Below are 22,242 nucleotides of genomic sequence, written 5' to 3'. Positions count from 1 at the left end.
TCAAGAAAAAGCAAGATGGAGATACACAAGTGGTTAGCAGTAGATACAAACTTCCAGTTACAAGACAAATAAGCACTATGCACGTAACATACATGATGACCATAGCTAACACCGCTATATGACATACAGGAAAGCTGCTAAGAGAGTACATCCTAAGAGTTCTCATCACAAGGATAAATTTTTTTCTTTATTCTGTCCTTCTTTCTTTTCTTTTTATTATATCTATACAAGATGAATGTTAGCTGAACCTACTGTGATAATCATTTCATGATACATGAAAATCAAATCATCATGTTGTACACCTTAGTTTTATGCAGTGATGTATAGCAATTATTTCTCAATAAAACTGGAAAAAAGAATTCTATTTTAAGTATTTATAAAGATTTGAAAAGAAAAAAGGCAAAACAAATGGTAATAAAAGAGTGGTTAGGGGTAGGAATGCACATTCTACCTCAAAAGAGACATAAAGCTGGAAATGTTCTATATCTTGATCTGAGAGTGGTTACACGGGTGACTACAAATGCTGAAAGCCAGTAAGTTATATGTTTAATATTTGTGCCCTTTACTGTATGTTATTCCTCATAAAAAAGGAAAGGGTTTTTAGAAAGGAACTATGATAATTAAACTACTTTAGAAAGATCACTCTTGGGAGCAGCCTGAGAGACTGACTGAAAAACATCCAGGGGCAGGCATTCTGAGACATTAAGGATGCATTCCACAAAAAAGATGGTCAAATCTTTAACTGAGTTGGAGGCAAGACAGTGAGGAGGACTCTTGGGAAATGTAACTGACAAGACTTCGAGTATGATTACTGAGAAAAAAGGAGAAATCAGAGATGACTCTGATATCAATAAAGGAGCTCATGAATACAGAAGAAAGACAGCTTTATAGAGATAGGTACTAAACTAAACAGGGAAATTTTGAGAGGCCTGCAGATCATCCAGCTGTCCAACAGCAATAATTATACACACTAAATTACATGCCAGGTCATCTAAGTACTGTACATATATTAATTCATTTGTCCTCACAAAGACCTTAGGAGGTAGGCACTATTTTTACCCCCATTTTACAGATGAGGAAACTGAAGCACGGAGAGGTTAAGTGACTTGTCCAGGATCACATATAATGAGTGGTATAAAAAGGATTTGAGGGGTGCCAGGGTGGCTCAGTTAGTTAAGCATCCAACTCTTGATTTCACTTCAGGTCATGATCTTATGGTTGGTCATGAGATGGAGCGCCAGTTCAGCACTAGGTGTGGAGCCTGCTTAAGATTCTCTCTCTCTCCTCCTCCCTTGGCCCCTCCCTCACTCATGCACTTGCATGCACGTGCTCTTTCTCACTCTCCCTTTCTCCCTCTCTTTTTGCCCCTCCCCACTTGCACTGTCTCTGTCTCTCTCAAAATAAATAAATAAGCAAAAAAAAAAAAAAAAGGAAATAGTTGAAGCCCTGAAGATAGCTGAGATCCCACAGGAAGAGGGTACCAAAATTAAGAATAAAATATGCTTCTCAGTGTTGTTGCAGACATGAATAAAGCAGAGCAAACCCCAACAGACAATGTACAAACTGGCTCCAGATACCAAGCAAAGGAGGGGAAAACAACCTCACTCCAACTGGCAATTCAAAGCCTCGATGAAACACTCTTCTGCATCCATCTTCTTTTGCCTCTCTTCTGTTGAGCAGCTGCCTTTCCAAATGATGGGAAAATTTAGCATGATTGCCTCCCTCTCATTTGTGTCATTCACTCTATAAAAACAAGGCAACATGCCTCTCCTGGCATCTCCACAAAGAGCCAGTGAAGCAGGCCAAAGTGAAGAGCCTGAGAAATACCGAATGCTGCATACTGTGTGTCCAACTGTAGGCAAAGCAACTTTCAGAGGAAGGAGCAAAGTTCCCATGGAGAAGCCTCTTCTTTGAGATTACACAGACAGAAGAGATTCTCTGGGAAAGATTTCAAACTTTATTGAACGTTTCATCAGAGAAGTGCTGCCCTTAATGGAACTTCCCCAATTTAATGCAAAGGAGCTAATTTTGATTTCTCTTAAATTTAAAGATAGGCTTGGAGAACAGTGGCAAGGGGGACAGGGGAGGAACTAGTGTGAGCAGAACAAGTGAAGAGGGATGCACTACTGCTGAAACCCCCTCCTCTTGGGCTAGGAATCCCAGGAAACTTAACAGCTGCCAGATCTACCTGGTATATTCCAGGTGACCAGTTGAGGACCCTCACTAATCCTTGTTCACCTTCAAAACTGCCTCAACATTCATCATATTGCTTCTTATATAGTAAACGTTCAACAAGTGACTGCAAGTGTAAGTGAACAGTCTGAACTAACTGAGGGTTTATGGACGAGCTATATAATGTTGGGGGCTAAACTGAATGTGAAATAGAGCCAAATGTTAATATCTTATTAATAACATTTGATGCAGCATGATCAAAAGATTAAAGTTCCAATACTAAGCACAGTATTAGGTGTTTAACAGGTCCTGCTCAATAAGTATTTGTTGAATGTTAAATGCTCCAGGATTTTTTTGCAACCCAAACTCTCAGATCCAGTATGAGATATTATTTAAAGGTCTGTGTTCTCACTTACATGCTGACTTTTAAAGTTTTCCCTTAGAGATGGAAAAAGATTCCTGAGGATGGAAAAACTTTTAAAGTATCATACCCCGTGCCAATTCACTGGCTTGGTAGGGGTTGTATTAGTCTATACTCATCAGTTCCAGTTGAAAACTTATGTGGACTACATGAGTAGGCCCGAGTTTCAACACAACCAATCCATCCAAAGCATTTGTGGGCCCAGGAGCCTGGTTCTTACTCCCACTGACCTCTTGTGTCCAAGGAGAAGGAGGGAAGGAAGGAAGGAAGGAAGGAAGGAAGGAAGGAAGGAAGGAAGAAAGAAAGAAAGAAAGAAAGAAAGAAAGAAAGAAAGAAAGAAAGAAAGAAAGAAAGAAAGAAATGGTGCCAGGCTGAGGAACCTGGATGCCTGACTCCCCAGCCACAGTGCAGTACCTGTGACAGAGAGGTCCAGACTCTCTTTTGGAAGCTGCTCTCATTCACTGCCCATCTGCTCCTTCTGCCCCTGCCCATGCTCTCCACGATGATCTTCACATGGAGGACAGTGTTATCTTCTATCCCTACTTTACTAACCTGACCTGGGTTTCTTAAGAGGGATTACCATCGAGACACTGAAATTTCATTTACAACATATATGGAATTAAATAAAGTAAAATACTCCAGCCTTATTGCTCCCAAACTCTCTTAGAAATCAGGGTACACACCTTTTGTCAGAGAATTACATATCATCTTCAAAAAATACACAATTTCTAAAAACAAAAACAAAACAAAACTGAAATGTTACTACTCCCCAAACTACACTGATATCTGGATTATTATAATGGCTTCCTAACTCCTACAAGGCTCCAACTTATTCTTCAATTATAATTCATTTTCTATATTACATTATTTGTCACCTTCACTGAAGAGAAAATACAGAACAATATTTAAAGTATTTTCACATGTCTCCCTGTCATTCCAAATTTAAACTCTTCAAGATAACATTCAAGATTCTCCACGATCTGGGGCCTGGCTGGCTCAGTCAGTAGAGCCATGCAACTCGATCTCAGGATCATTACTTCAGGCCCACACTGGGTGTAGAGATTACTTAAAAATAAAATATTAGGGGTGCCTGGATGGCTCAGTCAGTTAAGAGTCTGACTCTTGATTTCTGCTCAGGTCATGATCTCACGGTTCATGAGATTGGCCATTTCAGGCTCTGAGTGGAGCCTGCTTGAGAGTCCCTCTCTCCTCTCTCTCTGCCCCTTCCCTGCTCGCACACACACTCTCTCTCAAAATAAATAAACATTTAAAAAAAATAATCCTCCAGGATCTGGTCTTACACAGCTTCTACAGCCTACTATATCTCCCATGGATCTCTTTCATTAACTCACTGATTCAATTAACATGGCCTAATTTCCATCCCAATTTCTATCCCACACAAGCCAACATCTTTTCTGCCTCTGAGCCTTTGCTCATGCTATTCCTAGTCACTTCCCACCCCTCAAAGCTCCTCCTTCATTCTGAAGGAAGCACTGTATAGAGGAAAGAGAACTGACCTAGGAATCAAAATAGCTGGATTCCAGACATGGTTCTAACAAAACCATGTGTGCCTTTGGGCAAGTTCTTGTCTCTCTGGGCTCAGTTTCCCCATTTATAACCAAGAAGCTTGAACTAGATCATCTTAAGAGTCCTTCCAGCTTTAAATAACAAAAACAACAACAAACCAACCAAACTCAATCTCGCCTTGAAAGCCTACAAGTCCTCCACAAATTTCTCTAAGGACTTCAGTCCACACTATTCTCTCCCTTCTCTGAACTCCTGTGTGGAATCCAAAATAAATCAAATTGTGCATTTGTTCAACTCAGATATTCTGAGCATTTTTTTGGCCAGATATTATGGTAAAGCCTTGGTAATAAATATAAAAGCAAGTAAGACCCAGACTTGTATGTATCACCTGCATATCCTTTTCCCCTCTACTATTTTTATCCAAGTGAAGTCATGTTAAACATGAACATCAAATGAAAATGACACCACTTACTCATTTAACAAATATTTAAAGAAAACTTTCCACATACTGTTCTAAAAAGTAAGGATACCAGTAAACAGATGGACCAACTCCCTAATCCCACGAAGTTTATTTATTTGTGAAAGCAAACAGGAAAAACACACAAATACATAATATAATTTTAGAAAGAAAAACAAAGGAAGGATTAAAGATTCATTAAGAGAAGTTTGCATAGGATGGTCAGGGACAGCCTCCTCGAGGAGATGCATTTGAGCTGACACCTAAATGAGGGAGGGTACAAACTAGCAATATTCAAGAAGAATATCCCAGGTACAAGGCAAAGGCTCTGAGACAGAAGAGATGGGGAGGACGGTGGACAGCAGGTGGGAAGACTAGAGGCTAGAGCACTTAAGGACTTGGGCAGTAAATCTGAACTATAAATATGAGGGCTAAAGTAGGGGACACACATAATACTTTGGTTGCTATGTGGAGAAGAGACTATAAAGGGACAGCAGAAGAGCTGGGACCAGTTAGAGGCTATACAGAACCAGTTACAGGCTTGGCATTCAGTGTGTAACTGTCTAGGTTCACATCCTGGCTCTTCATCTTTTGAGCTGTGTGATCTCAAGAAAGTTCATTTCTCTGTATGCTCACTTATGGATAGGTCATGTAAATTTCAAAACAAAAATCAATGTAATGTACTATGCTTTTTCCTAAAGAAAAAAATCTTTAAGAAATGATGTGGATTATAAAATATTCTCAGTACCATTCCATCATCCAACCATCAGGCCCATCTGAGCAGACACAGTCACAATGGCCAAAGCAGTCACACTACCTGCCATGCCATTTTCCCTTCTGACTTTGTGTATACATTTTCTGACCCTCTTTCCTGGAAGTTTGTCTGGGTGTAAAAGCCTCTCATACTGGCAACATGTCACACTCAGCACCCCTGCCCCCGATCCCCATAGCCCTAAAAATTTCTAGACACCAAAGCCAGAATATTTCTTTAAAAAAAAACAAAACAGCATCACAGCCTAGGTAAAAAAGAGGGAAAGAACGGAAACAACCCAAATACATATCCAGGGAATCATCTAGGAGTGTCCTTCCCGTCAGTGTACAGAAGTCACAGTGCTTTCACCTAGTTACTATGAGGGTTCATAAAATAACCTCAAGTAGTAAACGTTTTCAATGGAATGGAGGTCTAAGTCAATGAGGGAAAAAAAGAGTTATAACTTTTTCATTTCTTTACTCGATTTCCACAGAACTACATGCCCTTCTGGTTTTCTTCCCTGTCCCATCCACCCATTTCCCTACACCCACAGCCCTAGTAACCTGTCAGGGCCAGCTCTTCTTTTTTTGAAGATTTTATTTTTAAGTAATCTCTGCATCCAACATGGGGCTCAAACTCACAACCCCAAGATTAAGAGTCGCATGTTCCACCAACTAAGCCAGCCAGGCACCTCTTGATGTGGTTTCAACCAAGTCTGAGCCTCATACCCTGAGATCTACCCCTGGCCTCCCAGGGACCAATAACAGTGACAAATACATGGGAACTAAGTAGGCAACTTGTATGTGGGCAGGGCTAGGCACATGATACAGCTCTCAAATTGGCTTTCTTGCTTTTATCTAAATCAGTAATAAACAAAAACTGATAAATGTTATTTTACCAATACCTTTCAGCAAAGCTATTTCAAACTAATTCTAACCACTAAGCTACTCATGGGGATTTTTTAAATGGTCCATCTGAAATAAGACACAAAGTGGCCTCTGCCCATCTCCCATGACTCTACTATATCACTTGCTATATAAACGTTTTGGTCCTAAATACTATTCTAATTTAAGACAGTGACCTGTCAAAACACAGATATGGAAAAAAATAGCAAAACAAAACCCTTGGAACTGATTTTTTTATTAATTTGACATTAAGGACTCAAATGAACACTTTGACCTTAAATCCCATTTTTCCATGCTTTCCCTAACCCTATAGAACACTAAATATTCATCTGTAAGCTGGCTTTTCTTCATCTCTAGTACAGATTCTACTGTCCATTGAAAAACAAAAGCTTTGGCTTCCCTCCCATACTAGTAAAACATTTTAAGAGAATTTCCATTCCCCTTGGGTCCCAGTGTGAGAATCACTCTGGTCTGTGTAGAAGCCCTTTGGATCCAAGCACCTAGAATCTATCCTTGGCAAAACAGACCTTCAGGAAAACCCTCTCCAGGTAGTTCTCACTACCAACCACTGGGTATTTTCTACTGCAGTGGATATTATGCTAAGTGAAGTTCCTGGTAATAGAAAATGTAATCTAACACAACTGGTAGCAAAAATAATTAACCGGGCCCTGTTCACTCACTAGAAAATATACCCCACATGCTCAGCCTCCTTGTCAAGGGTCATCACAGCACCTAGAAGAGAGGGCAGAATGATATAAGCATGGCCACTTCCCAACAGCAGCATTCAAATCAAGAGATATCCAACACCCATATCCAAAAATAATTTCTAACTTTTTAGCTTTACCCATTCACTGATTCATCAAACACCTAATATAATGTTCACTAAAAAAAAAAAAAAAAGTAGTAAGAGAACAAACAGATGCTTAAAAAGGACTAACCCAGTGCTTTTTCCACAGCAGATATTCAATAAATGGTGAACACAAGTAAGGGTGTATGAATGACAATAATACAGACCAGTGTCTGATAAAACATCCCAACACAAGGATACCTTGGTTAGAGGCACTTGCCACTCCACTCCAATTAGCCTTCAGGATAAAAAGAATAGGGAGAAGGGTAGGGGGAAAATCCACAAATACCTAGATTCAAACTTGTTCTTAGTTAAATTAACATCCAAGATCCCAATTTCACACCAAAGAAAGACAAAAAGCCACTAACATTTATACTTGTCTACTCAAAGTAGTTTCCAGAGCACTGACAATCAGGGTTCCCAACATATTCTAATCACTATGACCTTTATCACAAAATGTCCATTAAAAAGAGTTTTATTTCTTATGCTATTAACAAAGTGTTAAGTAGATTCTTTCTATCATATTTGCTTGGGTATCCTAAGTTCTGGTTTAAACAAATGACTCCCACACTTCTAGAAGGGACTCAGTTGGGATAGTCTGTTACTTTTAGTGTAATCTTATAAAGGCTGGATTCTTTTTAAGCTCTTAAAGGGGACTTAGGCAAAATTCTTTTGATATTTTTTTAGAAGATCATCTTCAGTATTTACATATGTTACACAATTATTCATGCCAATAGGAAGAAAAAGCACATTTTATTTCCAAAAGGCTCCCTTCACTGAAACCTGTAATTGCTTACATATCTGATATTGACTTCCTGCATAAAACAAAAAACAAAGCAACAAGTATAATCATGGGTCTCAAAAGAGAGTTGTATAAAGAAAAATACAGAGTGCTCAGCTTGTTTAGCCAGACAAAGAGAAAGAAAGGATGAGTCCAGAGAGGCAATCTGCACATTTGGTAGCTGCCACTGGGGCCCAGGAAAGACAACTCGTTCCCTCTGTGAACATTTGTGTGTTGAAGAAGGATGGGAAAACCGTGAAAGCAAGAAACATGAAAAGAAAACTCAGGCTAATAACAAGGAGATAATCTGTGATTATCAGTCTGGAAAACTCAGAAAATGTTTCTTAGAGAGGTTGTGAAATCTCTTGAGAGACAGCAAATCACTTGAGAGAGATTAAGGATATTTGGAGGCAGAGTGAGTTAAAATAGTCAAATGGTTGTACTATACAGGAGATTATATCTGAGAACCAAAAGGATACCCCAGTCCTATTTTTCTAAAGCTTTCAGCTACCTTAGAAAATCTAAATCACTCCTTTAATAAATGATAAAAATAACAAATGCTTACCAAATATAAAAACATTAACAACTGTGTGAGTAAGCAATGAACCAAAAATGCAACCAAACATCTCTGACATTTAACTAAGAGCACTGTCCAACGTAACTCCTCATCAGGGAAATACAAATCAAAACCACACTGAGATACCACCTCACGCCAGTCAGAGTAGCTAAAATGAACAAATCAGGAGACTACAGACGCTGGAGAGGATGTGGAGAAATGGGAACCCTCTTGCACTGTTGGTGGGAATGCAAACTGGTGCAGCCACTCTGGAAAACAGTGTGCAGGTTCCTCAAAAAATTGGAAATAGATCTACCCTATGACCCAGCAATAGCACTGCTAGGAATTTACCCAAGGGATACAGGAGTGCTGATGCATAGGGGCACTTGTACCCCAATGTTTATAGCAGTACTTTCAGCAATAGCCAAATTATGGAAAGAGCCTAAATGTCCATCAACTGATGAATGGATAAAGACGTTGTGGTTTATATATACAATGGAATACTACTTGGCAATAAGAAGGAATGAAATATGGCCTTTTGTAGCAATGTAGATGGAACTGGAGAGTGTTATGCTAAGTGAAATAAGTCATACAGAGAAAGACAGATACCATGTTTTCACTCTTATGTGGATCCTGAGAAATTTAACAGAAGAAGACCATGGGGGAGGGGAAGGGGAAAAAAAAAAGGGGAGGGAAGCAAACCACAAGAGACTCTTAAAAACTGAGACTAAACTGAGGGGTGGGAGGGAGGGGAAAGTGGGTGATGGGCATTGAGGAGGGCACCTGTTGGGATGAGCACTGGGTGTTGTATGGAAACCAATTTGACATTAAATTTCATATAAAAAAAAGACCTTTATAGTGGAAAAAAATAATAAAATAAATAAATAAATAAGAGCATTGCCAAAGTCACTATTTGAAACCTCAATTCTCAAAACTTAAGAGCATTCTCACAGAAACTCCTACCAAAAGATCACCAACAATGAGGCTTGCCATTCTCTAGAGGAAATTCCAGCTGATTTTCCTTTCTGATCTATAACTACAGGCTACAGATGAAACAAAATGGCTTTCAGGTGACACAAGATAACAAACTACAAGAAGGAACCAAGGGACTAATCAGGGCATGAACTCTGTCTGATGCTAGAGCATTACCCTCACCTAGAAGAACCAGAAAAACTGAGCTAAGAAATCCCTCTGATATCAAACTCCAGACACTTCTAAACAAAAGTGGCAAAGCTGGAACTTGAACCCATATCTTTCGAGTCTAAATCCCCTATGCTGAGAAGTCACATTCCTCTGAGATCCAAAACCCAAACTGAGTCGTCCTGATACGATCAGAGCCGCTCGTGAGAATTTTACCTATCAAAGCCCTATCAATGGGGTAAGCAAGCTCTCCAGTTAGAGGCTCTTTAAGGTAAAAATGGGTATAGAGAACTGAGATCCTATGTTGGGTTTACATTTTTTATTTTACACAAAACTATGGTTGACTCTAACATTAATTAAAATAAAAATCCTTGGGGCGCCTGAGTGGCTCAGTCAGTTAAGCATCCAACTCTTGATTTTGGCTCAGGTCATGATCTCACAGTCCTTAGATTGAGCCCCATGTCTGGCTCTGCGCTGACTGTGGAGCCTGCTTAAGATTCTCTCCCTCTCCCTCTCCCTCTCCCTCTGTCCCTCCCCTGCTTGCACATGCACAAGCTCTTGCTCTCAAAAATAAATATATAAACAAACAAACAAATAATAAAAATTCTCTAGCTGACCAACTTGATTTTCTGCCTTTTTTGGGCACAACTCCCCCACTACCTGGTATCCCTTGCCTAAAAACCAATTCTTTAGAGTAACTGACAAGTTCAGAGAAAAAGGCCTAGATGTCGCACAAGGAAGAACCAGTTGCACTAGACTGTATTCAAAGTGGGAGACAATTCTAATAAAATGGCTCCACCCACTGCTGCCCTTCCTGAGCCCATTATCTGCAGAGAATCAAAGGGTCTAGCTATAAACTTGGGTATTCAAAGGCCCCCTAAGCTCTCTAGGTGTATATATGAACACAATTACTGGTAAGAAATGTAGAGGGGTAGGAAGAGCTCTGCACATCTCTAAATCCTGGCTTTCCTATCCCTTTGAAATTCCCACACAGTAACTTTGCAAAGGTATGCTATTGTTCCTCCATGACAAAAAAGTGAAATAAAGTGCATTTTCTCTTAACTGGTTTTATTAAGAAACGGAATCTCAATTCATTTTTACCTTGGCAATACCAAATTTTAAAATTCAGCATTTTTAGGAAACAAGGAAATGTTGGGGGGAAAGGACACCTCAACTTAAATGAGATCTTTAGAGCAGAAGCCCTGGTTTGGGAGCTCAACTTTCCTACTTAGTAAAGGCTCTTAAACAAATTACAACATTGATCTCTGTCCTAGGGTAATTATAAAAACAAACAAACAAACAAAACAAAACAAAAAACTTTCACCAAAGCATTGCAACACATGTGGGAAATACAAAGGACAAACCATGTTGCCCCACATACACATTCCAGTTCAATGTTTGCCCGGTCAGATCCAGCTCTTTTCTAGATCCCCAGCAGCCCTGTGGTCAGTGCAACAAAGTCTTACCCAGTGAACCAAGCTACTGGAGAGGCCAGGAATTTAAACATCCAGGTATATTTCCTACATTCACATTTTTTTTTAATCTCCTTTATTAAGAACTACATCTTGCACCTTACCTGTGATGAGCAAGTTACAAATCCTGTACCCTGATGTCACATTAATCTTCAAAAATGGCTTTGCCCATCACTCCTTTTCTCAAAAATCTTTAAAGCCAGACCATGCATATAGGATAAAGTTGCAACTCCTGAGCCAGAATTCAAGCTGACCAGTCTGCTTCAACTGAACTTCCCACTGCCCATTGTGGAAGGCAGCTGTGGAGGCACAAACTTTAGAGGTAGACAACCAGGAGTTAGAATTCCAGCTCTACCACTCACTACCTGTGTGATCTTCAGCAAGTTACTTATATTTCAGCTCTTCTCTTTGTAAAACAAGAATTCCCTCTCTTTAAGACAAGAGTAACAACACCTACTTCGTATCACTAGAAGATGAAAGAGAGAGTGTGGCATGTGGCACCGAGTAAGATGCTCAGTAAGCATCACATTTCTCCCCAGCTCCAATCCAAATGATCTACTGTCTCTCTTCTTGGAAACTCTCCCTAGCAACTCTCCACCAGGTTTAGAGCCATGCTTTGCTTCAAGGCCTAATTGAAATCCCTTCTCTTCCTTAAAGGCACTCTGGTTCATAATCATATTCTCCTCTGAGCTTCTATAATTAATTCTTATATTCTAAGCCAATGGATCTAAAGTTTTTATTCTTCTCTTATGTGTCACTCCTCTTTCCCCAATGAATCCACAAACCCAAGAGCAAAGTTTTTACTAATTATCAGCCAGTCACTAAGTGTTCCATAAAAAATACTTTGAAGATAACACCACTTCCCATATGCACTTGAACAAATCACCCCCATATCTTAGGGAGTTTTTCCAAGGGTAATAGTTACCGGATAAATGAAAAGGACGCTTGTATCTACGTAGTCACAGTGGAACTCTCAGACAAGCCAGCAGAGTCCAGGAAGCCTTTACTTCACTCCATGCATTCAACAGGCTCTTCTTAAGCTCCTTCTTTGTGCGGTCCTTAATTCAGCACGGGAGACAGACTATGAGCAATTTGGTTTCTACCTTTGATCAGCTTTCTGAAATCTAGACTATTTCAGGTTCTTTAGAAACCCGTCTCTGAAAAATCTCATCAGTGAAGGGATTCACCTTCTGAAAATACTACTTGGGGGAAAAAAGTAACACAGTCACTTGAGTTTTAATCTTGTGGCCCTATCCCAAGATGGCCAGTTGAAGTGTGTGCATATAAAAGATAACTCAAAACTGTCCTGGAGCTGAGATAATGACCTCTTTCCCATTCCCAAGACCCTGCTGCCCAAACAAGAGAAACACCTGCATGGGATAAAACCAAGAGCTAGACTAAGGCAGCATTAAAACAAATTCTCTCAGTTAGTGAAGTTGTTTTATTCATGTCCAAGTAACTGTAAACTACATTCGTATAAAGATCCCAGGAAAATGCAATAATCCTTAGAAACACTTGAAAATGTTCAGTCTCTTAAATTCTACTAAATTACTAAATTCTTGGATAAGGTAGCACAAACATTGGCTAGTCTTGAGTCACTTAAAAAATACATCTTTAATACTTAGTGCATTTCAGGTGAAGGACAAAAAAGGAAAGCTAATCATTCACCAATACTTGCAGTTTAATTTGTTAAAGTCATAGAGTACAAAGTTAATTTTCCTTTGTTTGAGTTCCGTGTGTGTGTGTGTGTGTGTGTGTGTGTGTGTGTGTGTGTGTGTGTGCGCGCGCGCGCGCGCGCGTCCCTCAAGGAGCCTGCATACAACCACCACAGCTGCAGGTTAGGGCTCAACAGCCACAGCAGAGCAGCTTGGCGAGTCCAGGGGACCAACCGGCGGCTGCACGCGAAACCCACTCACAGGCCCGCCGGGACTGCCCGCAGTCTCCTCTGCGCACCGCAGCTCTGCACTTCCCCAGATCCCTGGTCTCCCTGCTCCCCACCCCCAACTGCGTGGCCCCAGCCCGCCGGAAAGGCTGCCCCGACCCACCGCCCAGAGGGCAGTCCCCACCAGCCCCGCCGAGCTGCCCCCCTCCGCCCTGCTCTTCTGCGCCTGCAGAGGCCCCCGAGTGTGGGCGCCCGGCGCGAATACTCACAGAGCTGAAACTTGGCCGGGGCTAGGAGCGGTGAATAGCGGGAAAAGGGCTAGGGCTGCAGCGGCGGGCAGGGCGCGGCAGAGCGGAACCGGCGCCCCTCCTGCCCGCCAGCCGCGGGAGCCAGGGCACGGGCACCCCACCCCCTCCCGAGGGAAGACGGGCTGGGAAAGCCAGGGCGGCGGCCGGACGCTCTTACCTCTTGAGTTCTCCAGCCAGGCTGGGCGCTCGCACTGATGGGGGCTTGTCTGGAGCCGCGCAGCCCGGAGGAGGAGCCGCTCCGGGAGAGAGGGCGGTGGTCGGGCAGGCATCCGCGCCCGGGGCTGCGGCCGGGCTAGGGGGAGAGAGATGGGAGGGAGCACAGATTTGAGTGGAGGGGGGCGTGGAGGAGGTGTGCCTCCACCCGAGACAGAGAGGGTGGGCTGCTGAGCCCGGTGGCGGGGTGTGCTCCAAGGCACTGGAGGGAACAAGAAAACCCGCGCTGAGAGTGTGGAGCTTGGGGGGGGTGGGGGGGTGGGGAGGGTGTGCTGGGGTTGGGAAAATGGAGGTGGGGGGCAGGATGAAGAGTTGGCCCACAAACCGGACGGCCCTCACCTCGGCACCATCCGAACAAGAATTGTCTGGGTCTGGAGCAAAACACAAGGGGATCTGAAACTTTATGTCATTTTCTCATACACACGTGACCCCCCTGCAGTCCAGATGGTTTCAATCACTGGAGGAAAAAAGCGGCTCTGCTGGTATGCATGAAAAGCCGGAGCTGGGAGAGTCTGGGAAAAGCTGCCTGTACAGCTTGTCTGCCTTCAAACAAACCGATGAGCTCTTTCCGTTCTTCCAGCCCTTGGCCTGGGGCAGCCCTGCAAAACCCAAAAAGACATTACAAGAAGCTACGTTTGGTACTGCCAACAGTGGCAGAGGAACTCTGAAAGCAGTAGGGTTCCAAGGAGTTTGATCTGAACCAAAAGTTCCAAGGGCATTCTGAGATTTTGTTTTAAATACTCCATGTGGCTTGCAAAACCCAAAACTAGAATAGGGTGTCATTAAATAAGCAATGGAATACTAGCAGTGAGAATCTGTGATTTATTAGTGGAATTCTGAAAGACATTGTTAACTCAGTGTGACAATCCACTTGGAAAAGAATCATGCAAACCACTTAAAATCCAAACCCACACATACTTGGTGGGATGTTAGGAACCCATGTTACCCAATTTCTCATCCCATAAATCACTATAAATAGACTTTGATATTGGAATGCACAAATCTGACTTTCACAAACCTAGTTATAGCTTGAAGGAGCAAATGTATATGAATGAAGATAAACAGGCTATAAAGGCCAAGACATGTTTCAAAGCCCAGGCCAATTCAATTGTCACATGTCTGAAAGAGGGATTTATTCAGCTCAGAAATAATGGTGGGGTGGGGGTGGGGGCAGGGAGGCACCTGGGTGGCTCAGTAGGTTGAGCATTAGACTCTTGATTTCAGCTCAGGTCATGATCTCAAAGATGTGAGGATCAAGCCCAGAGTCTGGCTCTGCGCTGAGCATTAAGCCTGGTTAGAATTCTCCCTCTCCTTCTGCCCTTCCCCTACTCGCTCACATTCTCTCTTGCTCAAAAATAATAATAATGGGGACTTTAAGATACATCCTAAAAACAATTTAACTTGTTCATGATCAAACAGAAATAGTGGCAAGAATCAAACCGATAAAGTCTATTGTTCCTTTGCCCAAAAAGGATATTAATATAAATCACTGGCACGAACTCTTTATCTTGTAATATTAGTGCCAGAGGATACATTTGGCCTTTCTAGCAGAAGGCCTTATACACAGAGTAACACAGTTGTCTGTGTGTGAAAAATATATCAGCTCTTGGTAAAGTGAATTGATTCTACATTAAGAAAACCCAAGGTTTCCATTGTTGAGGCACACTGGAAAATACAGATGACAACCTGAAACTAGGCAAATCAAAACAAGTTTTACTCCAAATTCAAAATCTAGCAATGAGTTTCTCCTCTAGTTTAGTGAAGTACTTGAACCCTTCAGGAGACCAAGGCCATATATGGATGGACTTAGCCTTCTCCAATCTTCAGTCTCAAATTAGGGTGGTTCTACACTCCAAAAGCAACAAGAGAATTCATGTAGAAGAATCCTTAGGGGACACAAGCCACAAAATGCAATAACACTCCAGGCAAATGCCACCTGCAGCTCCTTATGCTGTATAAGGAGGTTCTTAAGTTTCTCACTTGCAAGACTATTAAAACTTCTACTTATTAAAGTCCTTTCTTATGAATGACAACTGTAAAGAAAGCCATCCCAAAAGAAAGCATCAAGATTTTCTTTATTCAGACCCAGGACAGTAACTGTTTTCATCTCCAAGAGCTGCCGCTGCTGCCTCCTATGTGTACTAAAGCAATGTAAGAGGGCAATAATGAGATACAAATAGTTCTTTTTTTTTTTTTTTTTTGCCAATGCTATTGCAAATTATACATTGAGCTTTTCTAATTCTTAAGAAAAACCTTAATTAGATCTGCTCTTTCAGAAAGAAAATTAACATCCCTTAAGTTTTTTAAATACAGCCTAAATATAGTCTTGAGTCTAAACTCCACTGATGTCAGTCTCAGTCAGTTAACACTGGCCAAAATTTTATTAGAGACACTGACAACTGAAATGTTTCTAATACTAATTTAAAAGGTGCTAATTAAGTAATTTACATTAATCTAATGTCCACATCACACGACAAAACTAAGGGAGATGTAAGCTCGAGGACTGGGACCAAGTCTATCTTTGCTAATAATTACATTGTTATGTGCCTAGCACAGTACCCAGCATGAAATATGTGCACAATAAGTACATGGTGTTTGAGTAAATGAAAAATGAATAAAACCACTCCCCATAAGGTGACAATCCTGTAGAGGCATGTGACTTGTAAACAACTGAATGAAATCACAGCTTTAGGAAGGATACTAGCAACAGAAAAGAGGAAGAGGTAATTAGCATTAGCTGGCTTTGGGCTTTATTCACAAATAAGAAGAGTTTACAAAGGAATTTGGTATATTTGGTGCCTAATTTAGGGATCTCACAGATACACTTTCTCAAGTCCCCATTATTCAGTCCCCTCAACACAGAGCCAAGACAAGATTTGAGCATAAACATCCTGGCTCTAATTTGGATAGTATGAATACTGTTCCTTTCATCCTCTCAAATACATCGCCTCCACCCCCAAGCCATTTCCTCTGTACTGTCTTCTGTCAGTCTAATGAAAGTTTCCTAATCTTTAGAAGCAGTAGCTTTGCTTCTCTTTGTGTGGAGAAATACAATACACTCTGATTACATGCTTATATTCCATACAGATGCCTGGCAACACATCTTATAGCTAAGAGTCTGTTTAATATTTTAACTTTGAGGGACTTATGATTCAACTATTTTGTTATATACCAAAATAGCACTTGACATCACAGAGATGGGCTTTACTTCCTTTTGCTATTTTAAATCCTGCACTTAAACATGGTGAGTGGCTTGGGTTTTCTGGTTCATAGATTTTGCTTTGGAGTGTTTTTTTTTTTCTTCGAGGGACAAAGGGATTAAGATTTTTGAGGAAGTCTTCCAGGTTTGCAGGTCTAGTACTCATGAAGCAGTTACTTCCTCCTACATACTCTGCTTACAATATTATATGTGGTCTTAATTAAAGGGGGAATTGGGGTCTTATTATGCTTCATGATCCAAATAACCAGGTTTCTCTAAGGCAGGCAACTGGGCAAGAAGGTTGGCCCAGATGACCTACCTTTAGGTTTTCTAGGGCATGCTTTTCTACATATCATTTCCTTCTTTAAATTTTTAATAAAAATTTTATGTTTTGTTTTAAATAACTAAACTTAAATGGTAAATATTGAAATCACTCTAAATAATTACTAATTATTAAAAATTAGTAATAATTTTTAATCACTCTAAATAATTACTAATTATTAATCCATAACCTCAACAAGTACTATTTAATCCAATTCTGTTTCCATTCCCCCTACATTTGAGTAGAACCTCATTTCTAAAGCACCCAATATTCACCCTTGAACTTTTTCCATAAGCTTTAAGACTTAGGGCCAGTTTCAATATAAAACAACTCTGATCTGTAATCTCCAGAAGCCCAGCATGCCTCAGGAGTAGCTATCAAGGTCATCCCTCTGGCTTTTTACTTTCCTCTTTTCCAAGACCCTCAAAAGGCGAACGGGACTTATATTCACACAGCTGAAATGTCAGTAGTATGAATCCTTATGACGAATTTTTGCAATCAGTAAAGCATAATAGCATGTACTACAACACTAGTTCCTAAAGCTGAGAGCCCTTCAGAATCATCTAAGAAGCTTGTCAGAAATACAGTTTCTGGCTATAGTCCCAGACCTACTGAATTAGAATCTCCAAGGTTAAGAAACACTACACTAAATTAATTGTAAGATCTTTGTCAGTTCTACATAGGCCAATTTTCCCTTAGAGGAAAGCCCCTCTATCACCACACACTCACACAGGCTTCCCAAAAGAAATCAAGCAAGACATTATATGAATTGAAACATAATATAGCTCTTTTCTTCCCAATAAGCAACTTCCTTAGTCACAATTGCCTTTACAGCCTACCTCTGAAAGAAAAAAAAAATCCTTAAACTGATGTTTAAAAAAAGTATATTCCTACTAAACAAAGTTTAACAAGATTTCAAAACAGATCATTGAGGACTCAGCATGTTTTGTTAAACAAACAATAGCACGAATAGGTCACTGAAACTATTGATTATATCTCTATCTTTGGTAATCAAGTAAGATAATCCGTAACTGACCTAATGTATATTCTGTTAAAAGCTACTTAGTTTTTAAAATTATAGAGGATAAGTGGGGCACCGGGGTGATGGCCGGGGGGGAGGCCTCAGTTGTTTAAGTATCCGACTTAGGCTCAGATCATGATCTCACGGTTCATGGGTTCGAGCCCCGCGTCAGGCTCTGCGCTGACAGCTCAGAGCCTGGAGACTGTTTCAGATTCTGTGTCTCCCTCTCTCTCTGCCCCTCCTCCACTTGTGCGTGCTCTCTCTCTCTCTCTCTCTCTCTCTCTCTCTCTCAAAAAAATAAACAAACATTAAAAAAATTTTTTTAATTGTAGGGTATGAGAAACACAGAACCCAAAATTGTGTGTAAACATTTTTTCATTGTGACTTTAAAATATATATATATATTTTTTTATATATGTATATGTATACGTATATGTAAGATATATACCTGGTTGAAAACTTAAAAAACAGTATAAAAGGATATTTGGAGAAAGAGAAGTCTTCCTTCCTACTCCTGTCCTCCAGCTCCCCTCTCTTCAGGCAATCACTGTAGTTTCTTGTATATGTTTCCAGAGATATTCAAAGGGAACAAAAAATTATTTATTGTGTATAACGCATTTTTGGGAGAAGAAGTCCAAAGCCTATAACGGATTATCAAAGAGGTTCAAGATCTCAAAAAAGATAGGAATCCCCATTCTAGAGCAAAGCTAAGGGTTCACGCTCTATTTCAGTCCACTGGAAGGATTAGCAGAATTGCAACCTTCATTTTACTTATGAGCGTTACTATGCACAACTCCAGACTACAAAATAGCTTCAGCGACCAATGTTGGTTAACATGCAGATGTGGTTATAAAATGCCACATCTGTTTGTAAATAACTTCCTCATTTTTATGTTTTTCTTAAGCCCTCCAATAAATAGTTCCTTCTGTTACTGTGTTAATAGACTGACAGTGAAAATCTGTACAAAAACTTCTGGCATATACATATCCTCACAACCTGAAATTTTTCTTTTGTAATAAGAGAAAGATTCTATTTATATCTACACAGAATTTAAGGGGGAAAATTGACTTAGTATACTCTTGGTAGATATAATTAACATAAGTTACAAGGTTATTAATAAAGATCTTAAGAACCTTATGTTTGAAGATATACATTATTTTTGTCAAGATGGTAAATCTCATTTGGATTTAAGTGATTATTACTTTCATAAGTGTTATAATTGGGATTTTAACATAAAGCTACAAATAAGCTATTAGTTTGTTAAAGTACTTAAGGGCTAACTGAACAGTTTCCCTTATCCCCTTTTTCAGAACAGAATCTGTTTCCTTGCCTGAATACCATGTAGTACTTTTCACTCTCCCCTTCCTAAGTGTATGAGAGATATAGTACATAAAATCAAGTTTCTTTTCCTATAATCAGCTTACAAAAAGGTTTAGTCTGACCTAGGTCCATTTATTTTTTGCTCTGTAATGCTATTTGGGGTTTTATTCCAAATACCAGGCTATTTACTATTTACTTAAAGAAAGTGTTAGGACTGTTTGACTGATGAGACTGGGCAGGCTAGACCTGGGAGAGAATAAAGAATAAGATGAGATACTGGATGCTCTTTAGATGGACAGGAAACAAGAAAAAGCTCAGAAAAGCTCACAAAGACTGAAAGGTCTCCTCACTCGTATGTCTTGCTGAATGGTCCTTTTTATTCTCTCAGGGGCTTAAAGATAATTTTTAATTGGAAGAAATTAAAGTCTAAAAATTTACTGATTTGAAACACTAGTTATCAATTTTTGTTCCAATGGTATCAGTTTTAGATCTAATCAAAATATCCCTAGATTGAAGAATGATTTATCTCTGTCACTAAGCTCACTAAACTTTGCCCCAAAAGCATCCCCGAAATAAGAATTGTGAGAATGTGATCTCTTCTAGTAATTTTCCATATTACTTGCAAAAAAAAAAAATGAACCTACAGCAAATGAGAAAAAAAATAGCTATAGCTATTTACTTCTTTATTCACTCAACAAACATTTATTAAACACCTGCAAAAAACTGTCTTTGACATCAATGGAGCATAAAAGAGATAAGTCATATAAGAAAATCTAAAATCTAGTGAGGAAGGTACATATTAACAATATATCAGAATAAAATATGTGGTATAAAAGAGATAAAGAGGAGAAAAAAGAGGAATTTGCAGTAGTAGACTTTCCTCCCAAAAACCGATGGAAAGAGGGTCGGAACTGAATCTTAAGTAATTGTTACAATTTCTTTTCAATAAATAGAAAAGAGGAGGAGATAATTCAAAACCACAGGAATTGCCTGAGCTGTGAACTACTAACTTTAAGAACAATGACTGCTCTTTATTTGACTAAAGTAACAGAGGCTAAAAAGGCAGATTAGTGGAAAACAGTTTGGTGGTTCCTCAACAAGTTAAACATAGAATAACCATATGACCCCACAATTTCAGTCCTAGGTATAAACTGCAAGGAATGAAAACAGGTGTTCAAATTAATTGTGCATGAATTTTCATAGCACTATTCACAATAACCAAAAGGTAGAAACAACCCAAGTGTCCATCAACAGATGAATTGATAAACAAAATGTGGTATATTCATATACTGAAATATTACTTGGCCACAAAAAGGAATGAGGTGCTGAAACATCCTAGAATGTGGATGTACTTGGATAACATTACGTAAGTGAAAGAAGCCAGACACAAAAGGCCACATATTGTATTATTCCATTTATATGTACTATCCAAAACAGGTAAATCCAAGAGACAAAAAGAAGATTAGTGGTTGGCAGGAGCTGGAGGGAGGGAGAAATAAGTATGGGGTCTCCATTAGGAGTGATGAAAATGTTTTGGAACTAGACAGAAGTGATTGTTGGACAGCATCGTGAATGCAATTAATGCCATTGAATTCTGCATTTCAAATGGTTAATTTTTATGAAGTTGTATGAAGTCCAACTTAACCTTAAAAAAAAAAATAGGGAGATATGGGTCTGTGGTAGATACAACAAATGTTTACTAATATCCTGCCCAGTCCCCAGAAGTCTATATGTTCCATTCACCCTACAATTAGGTAGGGCCATATGACTTTCTAGCCAACAGGTTGTGAGCAGAAATGACTCATGTCGCCTCCAGGCCAAAATTTCTAAGAATGAGTGAGAGGGGAACCTGGTTGGCTCAGTTAGTAGAGCATGCAACTCTTGATCTTGGGGTCATAAATTCAAGCCCCATGTTGGATGTTGAGCCTACCGAAAAGAAAAGAAAAGAAAAGAAAAGAAAAGAAGAGAAGAGAAGAGAAGAGAAGAGAAGAGAAGAGAAAAGAAAAGAAAAGAAAAGAAAAGAAAAGAAAAGAAAAGAAAAGAAAAGAAAAGAAAAGGAATGAGTAAGAGATGTGCATGCCTCTCTTCTCTAACCACACAGATCCAAAGCCATGTGAGACAATGGGGCAGAATGGGTCACTGAATAAAGTAGTACCTCCCTATTGACCCATGCTGGACATGTTATATGAGTAAGAAATAGACTTTTTTTGAGAGACAGAGGCAGAGACAGAGAGAGACAGTGAGTGACAACAGGGGAGGGGCACAGGGAGACAGAATCCCAAGCAGGCTCCATACTCAGCATAGATCTCACAACTGCAAGATCATGACCTGAGCCAAAATCAAGAGTCAAATGCTTAACTGACTGAGCCACCCAGGTGCCCAAGAAATAGACTTTTATTGTCTTAAGCCACTGAAATTTCAGGGGTTGCTATTGCAGCATAGGCTAAACCTACTCTGACTGACACAGGGTCAGATCCAGGAAGGCTAAAAAAGCAGTACTAAGAAATTTGAATTTTATTCTGAAGGGCATGAAGAAACAATGCTTTTGAGGAAAAGAGTAACATGATGTGCATTTCAGGAATATAATTATGGATGCAATGTGCTGAGTAAATCAGAAACAAAGATAGTCTTCAACCTTGGTGCACATCAGAAATCATCTGAGAACTGTAGTCCTCTTCCAATTCCTTTATATTTCTTTACAGAATAAAATATGTGTCCTCAGGGGGAAAAATCATCTGAGGAGTTTATAAAAATGCAATGCTGTAGTCCAGGATATGTCTAGAGATTCTGATGCAGAATCTCTAGAGGTAGGGTCTAGGCAGTTATAATTGAAAAAAAACTCTATGGGAGATTCTAGACTACAGGTTAGAGTCAAGGAAAAGATGTCTAGCTCAGAGATGACCAAAATTACATGCTTAGTGGATTCAAACAGTATAATAGAATATTAT

The 22,242-nt window shown here is 39.9% G+C and overlaps 1 protein-coding gene across 6 annotated transcripts in view; it reads right to left on the bottom strand.

Moving 5' to 3' along the window:
- DENND2B (DENN domain containing 2B) overlaps positions 1-22,242 on the bottom strand; it is a 178,549-nt gene that overhangs the window by 143,454 nt on the left and 12,853 nt on the right. For 3 of the 6 annotated variants that reach the window (XM_019456236.2, XM_019456225.2, XM_019456237.2), the window contains exons 3-5: positions 13,772-14,031; positions 13,377-13,511; positions 11,955-12,087 (exon numbers count right to left, since the gene is read on the bottom strand). The gene's annotated coding sequence lies outside the window, so the exon portion shown is untranslated. Of the gene's footprint in view, positions 1-11,954; positions 12,088-13,180; positions 13,258-13,376; positions 13,512-13,771; positions 14,032-22,242 lie in introns of those variants that run through there. The other 3 variants (XM_019456227.2, XM_019456230.2, XM_019456232.2) reach the window with 3 other exon arrangements.

The sequence above is a fragment of the Panthera pardus genome, unplaced genomic scaffold, assembly GCF_024362965.1.
Source record: "Panthera pardus isolate Hobbes unplaced genomic scaffold, ASM2436296v1 HiC_scaffold_12, whole genome shotgun sequence".
Lineage (NCBI taxonomy): Eukaryota > Metazoa > Chordata > Mammalia > Carnivora > Felidae > Panthera > Panthera pardus.
Note: the sequence above shows the minus strand (reverse complement) of the source record. Positions and strands in the feature narration are given on the sequence as shown.